Below are 13043 nucleotides of genomic sequence, written 5' to 3' on the forward strand. Positions count from 1 at the left end.
GAGAAGGGAAAGATTTGAAAGGGCCCTCAGGGGCAACTTTTTCATGCAGAAGGTGGTGAACATATGGAATGAGCTGCCAATGGATATGGTGGAGGCTGGTACAACCACAACATTTAAAAGGCATCTGGATGGGTACATGAATAGGAAGGGTTTAGAGGGAAATGATCCAGATGCTGGCAAGTGGAATTAGAGTAATTTATGATATCTGGTCAGCATAGACGAGTTGGACTGAAGGGTCTGTTTCCGTGCTGTACATCTCAATGAATCTATGACTCCTTCCAGACCAAGTCATCCTTTTGGGACCTGGAGATAGTCACCAAGCAATGGGGTGAGTGTTGGATATGGAGCCAGGGAAATGAGTTACCCATAGCAACAGTGGCTCCTAATTTCACCAAAACTGTTTTTTTTTAATTCAGTTAGCCTCTTCTCTTATTCCCTGTTGGGATTCACAAAATAGAGTACCTGCCTGAAACCTCCACAAATTTGGAGGAGCACCTGGTCAATGGCCGCTATTCCTGTGTGGCTCCAGCAACAAGACAAAGAAAAATGTATCATTATTTATCATGTTTAAAATGGGGACAAGTCGAGAGTGGAGTGCTGGAAAAGTACAGCAGGCCAGGCAGCATCTGAGGAGCAGGAGAATCGACGTCTCTGGCATAAGCCCTTCATCAGTCAAGCAGCCCAAAGTGCTATGCAGGAGCTTCAGCGAACAAACATATGTGACATCAAGCCACATGAAAAAATTAGGACTGTCAGCAAGATAGGTTTAAGCCAATAAGAAGCAGAGTGAGGTAGAAAGAAGGGATGGTTTAGGTAGAGAATTCCAGAGTCTAGGACCGATACAACAAAAGCCATGGCTGTTTGTAGTAGTGTGATTAAAGTGAGGGATGGCCATGAAGTTAAAATTGAAGCAGTGGAGAAATTTTGATTGATATTAGACCTGGAGATTGTGACAGTGATAGAGAGAGTGGAGAGGCCATGGACAAACTTGACAACAAGAATAGGAACGTTAAAATCGGGGTACTGTCAGGTAAGCCAGTGAGCTGTTTGGTTATCTGATCCAAACGAAACATAAGTGCAATGTCTATTGTGTGTTCTAGCCATTTAAACCCTGGCCTCATCCAGTGCAGATTTTGCTGTCACTAAGTTTAGGCTTTGCCAACTTGAATCTAGCTGTCTGGATGTTGTATATGGAAAAACATCCCTCTGAGGAGACAGAGCAGACTACCTGCAAACAAGAAATATACACAGAGTCAGTTGACTTAAAAATTGCTAAATATGGTGAGAGTATTCCTCACATTTCAGGCACACGGTTGACGAAAGAAAATAAGTGATATTTCTTAGCCAAAAAAGGATAGCTATGTTTTCTGGCATTGTGTGATTGTATTCGTCAACTAATCGTGTAAAGACACTCTGTGGTGACTGTTAAAGTGTAGCAAAACTCACAAATCACATCTCAAACCATATACATTTCAACGTTATGATGATTACTTGCAATAAAATGCTGCTGCAGTTAAAACAAAAGAACCTTGGATCCAACAATATCTTTTTAAAACTATTTTACTTTTCCATGCCAGAGTTATCTTCAGGCTGATGTAATGCAGTACTGCTTCCTCCAGCCATTCTGCTTTGTAAGTGATTAGACACGTGCAATTCATCACTGGAACAAAAGAATGGAGAGCTCCTTCAAACAATCTATTCACTGGATAACCATTTCACACCTGAAAATGAATAGCGATAGACAGAGCAGCTGTTTAACTTGATACCTATATACACAGGTGTGATTTTCACTTTGTTCTGTCAATCATTGCTGGGAGAGGGGGGCTGGTGGAGATTGTGGGGGGAGGGGAAAGCTTGCTGAGGCCAACAAACAGGACACACCAGCTGGAAAACACATGGCCTTTTGATAGAAAATCAAAATGTGTTACATAAAGGAAGCTGGCGTAAAAAAAGAGTTTCTCTCGGCAAGCTTTGGAAAAAACAGTTGAGGAAAATCTAAAGCACTCAGGTTTAGACTTGATAATTTGCAGATGCCTGTGACAGCGTATGAGTAGGGAAAGAACTGTATTAGTAGAGTAATTAAAATAACACGGGTTAATTAAGAATAATCTATAGAAGTGTTCAAACCAGAAGATTTCATTCAATATCCTAAATTGGCTGGAAAGCAATCAATGCATTTTGTGGCAATTATTATTGATATCATGTAGATTTTTTTAATATTGTGCCAAGCCACTGCTGCCTTTTCCTTACTGACTCAGTCTATTTCAAGTAAAACTTGCCAGTACCTGCTAATAAGTCACCATGAGGAGCCACCAACAATGGCTTACATTTATATATAAAATAAAAATTGAAGATGCTGTAAAGAAACAAATCAGAGGTCTTTTTTTTAATTCACTCATGGGATGTGGGTGTCACTGGTTTACTGCCCGTCCCTAGTTGCTCCTTGAGAAGGTGGGGGTGAGCTGCATTCTTGAAGTGCTGCAGCCCACCTGCTGTGGGTTGACGCATAATGCCCTTCAGGAGGGAATTCCAGGATTTGAACCAAGCAACACTGAGTAAACAGTGGTATATTTCCAAGTCAGCATTGTGAGTGGTTTGGAAGGGAACTTGCAAGGGGGGGGGGGGTGGTGTTTCCATGTCCTTATCCTTCACAATGAGAGTGAGCATGCATTTGGAAGATACTGTCTAAACACCTTTGGTGAATTTCTGAAGTGTTGAAGGAGTGATATTGCAAAAGCTTGTGATTTCAAATAAACCTGTAGGCTACAACCTGGTGTCACGTGACTTCTGAATTTCTGCAGTGCACCTTGTAGATAGTATGAGCTTTGGTGGTGGAGGGAGTGGATGCTTGTGGATATGATGCCTATCAAGCTGGTTGCTTTGTCCTGAATGGTGTCAAGCTTCTTGAATGTTTGTTTAAAAGTTTATCTTGTGGGAGCAGCACCTCCATTTTCACAGCATCAGCTGGAGCAGTGCGAGTGAGGACCAAGGAGCTGCTGGGAAGGTAAACTAATCAGACACGGGACTGCTGTGCAAGTGAGGTAATATATTTGGGCAGTTTCTTTACCCGAAAGACTACTTAGGTGTGTCAACTACCCATCCTCATCCTCTAACCAAAGAAAAAGGCTCTGAGCACCGATTTGGTATGGTTATGAGTTTTTAAAAATATATATAGTCTGTTTTGGAATTCAGAACAGTGGGAATGGATGGTAGACAGTTGAATGCTCTTCCTGTAGAATGTGAGAGGTAAGGGTCACCATTGGTGTCCTCATTGACTTAATCTGCAGCAAATGCACCCAGCTCTAGTTTCTTAGAAACCGTGTTAGGGAACTGGAGCTGGATATGGATGAACTTTGGATCATTCGGGAGGCTGAGGGGGTAATTGAGAGGAGTTACAGGGAGGTAATCACACCTCAGGTACATGAAAAAGGTAGATGGGTTACAGTCAGGGGACGGAAGGGGAATAGACAGACAGTGCAGGGATACCCTGTGGCTGTTCCCCTCAATAACAAGTATACCATTTTCTATACTGTTGTGGGGGGGCAACTTACCAGGGGAAAGCCATGGGGTACAGAGTCTACCCATGTTGCTCAGAAGGGAAGGGGGAGAGGAGCAGAGCATTAGTCATTGGGGACTCCATAGTTAGGGGGAAAGATAGGAGATTCTGTGGGAAAGAGAGAGACTCACGGTTTGTGTGTTGTCTCCCACGTGTCAGGGTCTGTGATGTCTCGGATCATGTTTTCAGGATCCTTAAGGGGGAGATGGAGCAGCCCCAAGTCGCTGTCCACATAGGTACTAACGACATAGGTAGGAAGAGAGATGGGGATATAAGGCAGAAATGCAGGGAGCTAGGGTGGAAACTTAGAACAAGCAGAGTTGTTATCTCTGGTTTGTTACCTATGCCACATGCTAGTGAGGTGAGGAATAGGAAGGGAGAGCAGTTGAACACATGGCTACAGGGATGGTGCAAGAGGAAGGGAATCAGATTCCTGGATAATTGTGACTCATTCTCGGGTTAATGGGACCTCTACAAACAGGACAGTCTACACCAATATCCTGGGCGTGGTGGAGGGGATGGAATTTGTTAATGCTCTTTGGGAGGGTTTTAACTAATTCAGCAGAGGGATGGGAACCTGAATTGTAGCTCCAGTGTACAGGAGGTTGAGAGTAGTGTTGTCCCTGCTCTACCCATATCTTGAAATGGCCATAACATCAAAGTCCCAGGTACCAGATCATGCTGCTAGTTCACCCACTTTATTCCAGATGCCCTGGCATTGAAGTAGACACACTTCAAACCACCTTCATGCTTGCTGATACATTCCTGCAACCTTGAAACCTTATTTATAATTGAATTGATGTTATGGTCATTTCAAGACATGGCTAGAGCAGGGACAGGAATGGTTATTGCAGGTTCTTGGGTTTAGATTTCAGTAAGATCAAGGAAGGTGGTAAAAGAGGGGGAGGTGTGGCATTGTTAGTCAAGGACAGTATTATGGTGGCTTGATGAGAACTCAGCCACTGAGGCAGTATGAGCTGAGGTTAGAAACAGGAAAGGAGAGGTCACCCTTTTGGGAGTTTTCTATCGGGCTCTGAATAGTTCCAGAGATGTAAAGGGAAGGATTGCAAAGGTGATTCTGGATAGGAGCAAAAGTAACATGGTAGTTGTTAAGGGAAACTTTCATTTTCCAAATATTGACTGGAAACGTTGTAGTTCGAGTACGTTAAATGTTTCAGTTTTTGTCCAATGTATGCAGGAGGGTTTTCCCACACAGTACAGAACAACCTTGATTATCCGAACATCGATTATCTGAATTTCAGATGATCTGAACAAGATCTCAAGATCCCGCAAATGCTTCTTTTGGTCACGATCAGATGAGTTATCCAAGCAATCAGTTATCCGAACAAAATACTCCCCACCCATTTCGTTCAGATAATCAAGGTTGTTCTGTATGTGGATAGGCCAAAAAGAGGAAAATTTATTTTGGATTTGGTACTGGGTAATGAACCAGTCCAGGTGTTAGATTTGGAGGTAGGTGAGCACTTTGGTGATAGTGACCACAAATTGGTTACGTTTATTTTAGCAATGGAAAGGGACAGGTATATACCACAGGGCAAGAGTTATAGCTGGGGGAGAGGCAATTATGAGGAAATTAGGCAAGATTTAGGATGCATAGGATGGGAAAGGAAACTGCACTGTGGAGCACTGTTCATGTAATAGCTAAAGTGTGTCCTTGATAATATGTCAAGCAGGGAGAAAGTGGTCAAGAGCAGAAATCATGGTCTACAAAAGAGGTTGAATCTTTTGTCAAGAGGAAGAAAGAGGCTTGTGTAAAGATGAGACGTGAAGGCTCAGCTAGGGTGCTTGAGAGTTACAAGTTAGCCAGCAATGACCTAAAGAGAGAGTTAAGAAGAGCCAGGAGGGGACATGAGAAGTCTTTAACAGGCAGGGTCAAGGAAAATCCTAAAGCTTTCTATAGCTATATCAGGCATAAAAGAATGACGAGAGTAAGATTCAGGCCAGTCAAAGACAGTAGTGGGAAGTTTTGCATGGAATCCGAAGAGATAGGAGAGGCTCAAAATGAATATTTTTCATCAGTATTCACACTGGAAAAAGACAATGTTGTCAAAGAGAATTTTGAAATACAGGCTATTGGACTAGACGGGATCGAGGTACATAAGGAGGAGATGTTCGCAATACTGGAAAGTGTGAAAATAGATAAGTCCCCTGGGCTGGGTAAATTTATCCTAGAATTCTCTGGGAAGCCAGGGAGGAGATTGCAGAGCCTTTGTCATCATTGTTTACAGAAATAGGGCCAGAAGCTTGGAGGATAGCAAATGTTATCCCCTTGTTCAAGAAGGGTAGTAGAGACAACCCTGGTAATTATAGACAAGTGAGCCTTACTTTGGTTGTGGGCCAAGGTTATAAGAGACAGGATTTATAATCGTCTAGAAAGGAATAAGTTGATTAGGCTTAGTCAACACGGTTTTGTGAAGAGTAGGTCATGCCTCACAAACCTTATTGAGTTCTTTGAGAAGGTGACCAAATAGCTGGATGAGGGTAAAGTGGTTGATGTGGTAGATATGGATTTCAGTAAAGTGTTTGATAAGGTTCCCCATGGTAGGCTATCACAGAAAATACAGAGGCATGAGATTGAGGGTGACTTCGCGGTTTGGATCAGTAATTGGCTAGCTGAAAGAAGACAGAGGGTGGTGGTTAATGGGAAATGTTCATCCTGGAGTTCAGTTATTTGTGGTGTACTGCAAGGATCTGTTTTGGGTCCACTGTTGTATGTCATTTTTATAAGGATGGATTAGTAAATTTGCGGATGACACTAAGGTCGGTGGAGTTGTAGGTAGTGACGAAGGATGTTGTAGGTTACAGAGGGACATAGATAAGCTGCAGAGCTGGACTGAGAAGTGGCAAATTGAGTTTAATGTGGAAAAGTGTGAGGTGATTCAATTTGGAAGGAGTAACAGGAATGCAGAGTGCTGGGTGAATGAGAAGATTCTTGGTAGTGTAGACGAGCAGAGAGATCTCGGTGTCCATGTACATAGATCCCTGAAAGTTGGCACCCAGGTTGATAGGGTTGTTAAGAAGGTGTACATTGTGTTAGCTTTTATTGGTAGAGGCATTGAATTTTGGAGCCATCAGATCATGCTGCAGCTGTACAAACTCTGGTGCAGCCGCACTTGGAGTATTGTGTATAGTTCTGGTCACGGCATTATAGGAAGAAGAATGGGGAAGCATTGGAAAAAGGTTCAGAGGATATGTACCAGGATGTTGCCTAGTATGGAGGGAAGGTCTTATGAGGAAAGGCTGAGGGATCTGAGGCTGTTTTTGTTAGATAGAAGAAGGTTAGGAGGTAACTTAATAGAGACATAAAAGATGATCAGAAAATTAGATCAGTAACAGTGAGAGCCTTTTTCCTTGAATGGCGATGTCTAGCACCAGGTGACATAGCTTTAAATTGAGGGGTGATAGATATAGGACAGATGTCAGAGGTAGGTTCTTTACTCAGAGAGTAGTAAGGGCATGAAACGCCCTGCCTGCAATAGTAATAGACTCTTCAGTTTTAAGTGCATTTAAATGGTCATTGGATAAACATAAGGATGATAATAGAATAGTGTAGGTTAGATGGGCTTCAGATTCATTTCATAGGTCAGCACAACATTGAGGACCAAAGGGCCTGTACTGAGCTGTCATGTTCTATGTTCTCTATGTTCTATGTTTGTGGAACTGCACCAATCCAGGGGTGTATTCCTTCACACTCCTGACTTATACCTTGTAGATAGTTGTAGGCTTAGGTGAGTCAGGACATGAGTTACTCACTGCAGGATTCCTAACCTCCGACCGAGTCTGGTAGCCATTATGTTAATGTGGAGAGTCCAGTTGAAATTCTGGTCAATGGTAACCCCAGGGATATTGATGTCAGGGGATTCAGTGATGATAACACCACTGAAGTCAAGGATGGTGGTTAGATTGCCTCTTATTGGAGATAGCTATTGCCTGGCATCCCGTATGGCGGGGATATTACTTTCCACTTGTCAGCTCAAGCCTCGATATTCTCCACATCATGTGGCATTTAAGCATGGACTGCTTCATTATCTGAGGAATTGCAAATGGTGCTGCACATAATCAGCAAACATCCCCACTTCTAACCTTATGATAAAGGATAGGTCATTGATGAAGTAGCTGAAAATGGTTGGGCCAAGGACACTCCCCTGAGGAATGACTGCAGAGGGGTCCTGGAGCTGAGCTGATTGACATCCAACAACCACAAACAGGTATGACTGCAACTAATGAAGAAGTTATCCCTGATACCCATTGATTCCATTTTTACTGAGGCTCCTTGATGCCACTTTTGGTAATGGGCAGCTTTGATGTCAAGGGCTGTTATTCTCATGTCCACTCTGGAACTCAGCTCATTTGTCCTATGTTTGAACCAAGGCTATAATGAGATCAGGATCTGAGTGACCCCATTGGAGCACAAACTGACATCGCTTGGCAGGTTATTGCTGAGCAGGTGCTGCTTAATAGCACTGTTGATGACACCTTCCATCACTCTACTGACAATCGAGAGTAGAATGATGGTGTTATATTTGGCTAGGTTGGATTTATCCTGCTTTTTGTGTAAAGAACATGCCAGGGAAAATTTCCACATTGTCGGGTAGATGCCAGTGTTGTAACAGCACTGGAACAGCTTGGCTAGGGGAGCGACAAGTTCTGGAGCACAAGTCTTCACTACTATATCCAGAATATTGTCAGGGCTAGACTCTTTGCACTATCACTCTTACCTATATATGGGCTACTGCATCTGAAACCAGCAGAGTGGTGAGGATGAAGGCAACTATTCCTTGATATCATATAGAGTGAATTGAATTGCTTGAAGACTGGCATCTTTGAGACTGGGAATCACTGGAGGAGGCTGAGATGGATCATCCATTCAGCACTTCTGGCTGAAGATTGTTGCAAATGCTTCAACCGTACATTTTGCACTTACGTGTTGGGTTCTTCCATCATCAAGGATGGAGATATTTGTGGAGCCTCCGTCTCCAGTGAATTACTTAATTGTCCGCTGTTATTCATGACGGGATGTGGCAGAACTGCAGAGCTTAGATCTGATCCATTGGTCATGGGATCACTTAGCTCTGTCAATCACTTGCTGCTTATGGTGTTTGGCATGTAAGTGGTCCTGTTTAGTAAATTCGTCAAGTTGACATCTCATTTTTAGGCAGGCCTGGTGCTGCCCCAGCATGCCTTTCTGCATTCTCCACTGAACCAGAGTCGATTCCCTGGCTTGATGGTTATGGTTGCGTGGGGGATATGCTGGGCCATGACATTGCAGATTGTGCTGGAGTACAATTCTGCTGCCTCAGGGATGCCCAGTCTTGAGTTGCTATATCTGTTTGAAGTCTATCCCATTTGGCATAGAGATAATGCTGCATAACATGATGGAAGGTATTCTCAATGTGAAGGAAGGACTTTATCTCCACAAGGACTGTGTGGTGGTCACTCTTACCTATACATGGGCTACTGCATCTGAAACCAGCAGAGTGGTGAGGATGAAGGCAAGTATGTTTATCCCTCATACTGGTTCCCTCATGTTGGTTCTCTCACCAACTGCCACAGACCCAGTTGAGCAGCTATGTACTTTAGGACCCGACCAGCTTGATCAATAGTACTGCTGTCAAGGCACTCTTGGTGGTACACATAGAAATCCTCCAGAGTATAATTTGTGTCCTTACCACCCTCAGTGCTTCCTCCAAGTGTCGTTCAAAATGAGGATAACTGATTCACCAGCCTAGAGAGGATGGTGTGTGTTAATCAGCAGGAAGTTTTCTTGCTTGTGTTTAACCTGAAGTCATGACACTTCATGGGGTCCGAAGTCAATGTTGAGGACTCCCAGGGTAACTCCTTCCTGACTTTATACCACTGTGCCACCACCTCTGCTGGGAGTGTCCTGCTGGTGAGACAGGACATATCTAGGCTTGGTGTTAGTGGTGTCTGGGACATTGACTGTAAGATATCCCACAGTAAGTGTGACAATATCAGCTTGTTATTTGATTAGTCTGTGAGGTAGCTCTCCTAATTTTGGCACCAGCCCCCAGATGTTAATAAGAAGGACTTTGCAGAGTTAACAGGGCTGTTTCTGCCGTTGCCTTTTCCAGTCTCTAGGTCGATGCCAGGTGGCCTGTCCAGTTTCATCTCTTTGCTGAACTTCATAGCAATTGATACAATTGAGTGGCTTGTTGGGACATTTCAGAGGGCAGTTGAGAGTCAACCACATGGTTGTGGGTCTGGAGTTACGTGTAGTCCAAACTAGATGAGAATGGTAGATTTCCTTCCTTGAAGGATGCCAGTGAGCTACCTTATGTTAAACTCATTGTGCCTTGCACTGTCATCAATGCTGTGTGCAGTTCTGGTTGACACAGGGTCGGAAGATTGTGATCGGAGTAGAGCAGATGCCGGAGAGATTCATCAAGATTTGCCTGAGCCGGAGTGTCTCAGATGTGAAGACGGTGCAAATGGACTGTGGTTATTTCCCTTAGAGCAGAGAGGGCTGAGAGGGGGAGTCTGTGGGATTATGGTGTACAAGTTCTAAGGTGTGTAGACAGGATAGATTGGGAGGAATATTTTCCCTTAGTATAGAGGTCAATAGCTATCTGTTAAGGAGCAGGAGGTCTAAATGTGGTTTGAGAAGAATTATTTTCACCCTGAAGGTAACTGGAACTCACTGCCTGTAAGGCTGGTGAAGGTGGGAATCATTAAAAATATTAACAAGTGTTTAGAAGAACACTTGAAACACCATAGCAGTAAGACTATGGGCCATTACTGGAAAATTAGATTAGAATAAGTAGATGATTGATGACCCAGAGCAGAAACAAAGGCCTGTTTTATGCTGTAAAAACACTCTTTATGACTCTATCCCTTTTGGCCTTCTTGTCTTCCTCCTTATCACAGACATTCTCATTTGTTCTTTCCTCTTCTTGTTTTTTTCTTTGTCTCAGTATTTGCCTAAAACCTACTACATATCTTCTTTTTTTTTAGTTCTGATGCAAGGTCATCACCGTGAAACACTAACCACGTTTCTTGTCCATAGGTACGGTCTGATTTACTGCGTATTTCCTGCATTCTAGTTTTTATTTCAGATTTCCAATACACACAGATTTTGGATATTGCACCTTGAAAGTTCCCTCTTGCGTCGCATGACATCCTGAGCTGCTTCATAGAAATTAAGTTCAATGAAATATGACATTGAGCACATGAGAAGATATTAGAATAGCTAGCCAATAAGGTAGACTTTAAGGACCATCAGAAATAAGAAAAGAGATGCAAAATTTTAAGGAAAGGTTTAGAAGAAAACACCAGAGGTAAAGTGCACAACTGTTCTGATGAAGTCATCAACCTGAAACATTAACTTTACTTCTCTCCATGGATGATGCATGATTTGCTGAGTGTTTTCAGCATATTCTGATTCTTACTTCATATATCCAACATCCGCAGAACTTTGTTTTTGTAAAGGCACAACTACAAGGATGAAGCAAAGGGAATTGAAGACGCACAAGAGGCCAGGAACATACAGGAGCGCAAAGATGGTTGAGGAATTGGAAGACATTACAGTGGTATAAGGGATGAGGCCAGAGACAGATTTATAAACAAAGATGGAATTTTAAATCAGATCTAAATTTTAGTTTACTCACCTCCCCCTCAGTACCAGTGTCATCTAAGATAACATAACCAGTGCACTTTTTTTTTTCTTTTGACATTTCCAGCAAATATAAAGTTTATTGCAACTTTAATTAAGGAATTAAGTAAATGTAAGACAAGCTGCGTGCATTTTTTCCATGTGCAGAATCCTTTCAGTAATCATCATCAGCTTGCCTCAGCATTAGTCTGGTTTATGTAATGTTTTTGTCTGGCCAACCCACTACATATAACAGAGCACTTACTGTGGCTGTTCCTTATAAAGAGCAAACTTGATAGCTGAACTGTTTTGGCAAAAACCGGTGACTTTTAATAGTCACATATTCAAAGTTTAATCAGTGGAGAATTGTTGGCAGGCAATGTTCTTGTTGTATTTACAAAATGTAGCCAGTGCTACCAGCAGCTCTGACTCCAGGAGCAGAACTATATGATGCTGATCCCATGGGATGAGATGTTAAATGAGGGGGTCATAAAATTGCTCACTGCCTCCCTGTCCTTGTCCGCCCTGCTTTTATTTAACCGGCTATGAGCAACGCATCAAGCAGCTCACCACAGACCAATTGACGCCCTGAAGTGGCAAATTGATATCCAATTTAAAACCTCCTTCTGCTTCTGTTGAGATTGCACCATCAGGGAGGGGAACAGGCATCAAGTACCCAAGGCACAGGTAAAACCTGACAGACAAGTGAGTGAACAATGTGGTACCGGGTTAAGGGAGTATCTGCCTTTTTTTCAGGAACCTAGTACCAATTTTAGACCCCAAGGTACTTTATCCCCTTTTCAATTCCCCTCTATCCCCACCCTTGCTCTGTAGATACCAGCCTACAAACCCATTTCTTCAGCATGTCATCCTGTTGCCAGTGACACCCCAGGATTGTCTTCAGCTTTATCAGCATCCTAAGCAGCTCCCAGTTGTGTTGCTGGGACATATGTACCACCCAGATGCCTGCGTGGTTGGCAGCACTTGGAGATAGAACCTCCTCTTGGAATGGGAAGGAAGGCGGTCAGGTGCCAAATAATGGTCCAGGGTCTATTAAACAGCTGCAGGGCAATTCAGCCAAAAGCGGAGGCAGACTCACCACTCTATCTCAGTGTCACGAGTATAAAGTATAGTTCTAAAAATTGATGTGCAATGTGGAAAGACTGGAGTTCTTTTTTACTTTTCTGTACTTTTGATTTTTGACTAAAATGGGAAAAGGGTGGTTTTCAAAGTCAGGGACTGGGGAAGGGATTGCTGCACTTTTAAAAGGCAAATTGCCTGATTCTCATTGCAAGAGTTGTTTACACAGAAACATTGAAAGTGGGAGCAGGAGTAGGCCATTCGACCCTTTGAGCCTGCTCTGCCATTCAATACAATCATGGCTGATCATCCAAGTCATTATCCTGCCCCTCCTTTCTCCCTATACCTTTTCATTGCTTCCACCCTAAGAACTATATCTAACTGTTTCTTGAAAACATTCTGTGTTTTGACTTCAACCACTTTTTATGGCAGAGAATTCCACAAGCTCACCACTCTCCAGGTGAAGATATTTCTCCTTATCTCAGACCTCAATGGCCTACCCTGTATCTGGGTGCTCCTCAACCAGATGAACTGGGAAATCCACTACCTGCTGAAGACCATAGGTGCAGCATTCCAGTCTGATGACCCAGACCTATACAGAAAATCCAGATGTGACCTCCGCAAGGCCATCAGAGATGCCAAGAGGCAGTACTGGACCAGGTTAGAGGTCTAAACCAGCCATATGGACACCAACTACATGTGGCAAGGCCTAAACAACATAAGGGATATAAAAATGAAGCAAGACAGCAGACAAAGACACATCCCTCCCCGATGTGC

General features: G+C 43.1%; 1 long non-coding RNA gene across 1 annotated transcript in view; it reads left to right on the top strand.

Moving 5' to 3' along the window:
- The first annotated feature begins 1713 nt into the window (after positions 1 to 1713).
- The window catches only part of LOC140457789 (uncharacterized), a 43854-nt gene continuing 32524 nt past the window's right edge, over positions 1714 to 13043 (top strand). The window contains exon 1 of the long non-coding RNA XR_011953360.1: positions 1714 to 1778. This is a non-coding gene — a long non-coding RNA (uncharacterized lncRNA). The remainder of the gene's footprint in view (positions 1779 to 13043) is intronic.

Source organism: Chiloscyllium punctatum, chromosome 32 (genome assembly GCF_047496795.1).
Source record: "Chiloscyllium punctatum isolate Juve2018m chromosome 32, sChiPun1.3, whole genome shotgun sequence".
Classification (NCBI taxonomy): Eukaryota; Metazoa; Chordata; class Chondrichthyes; order Orectolobiformes; family Hemiscylliidae; genus Chiloscyllium; species Chiloscyllium punctatum.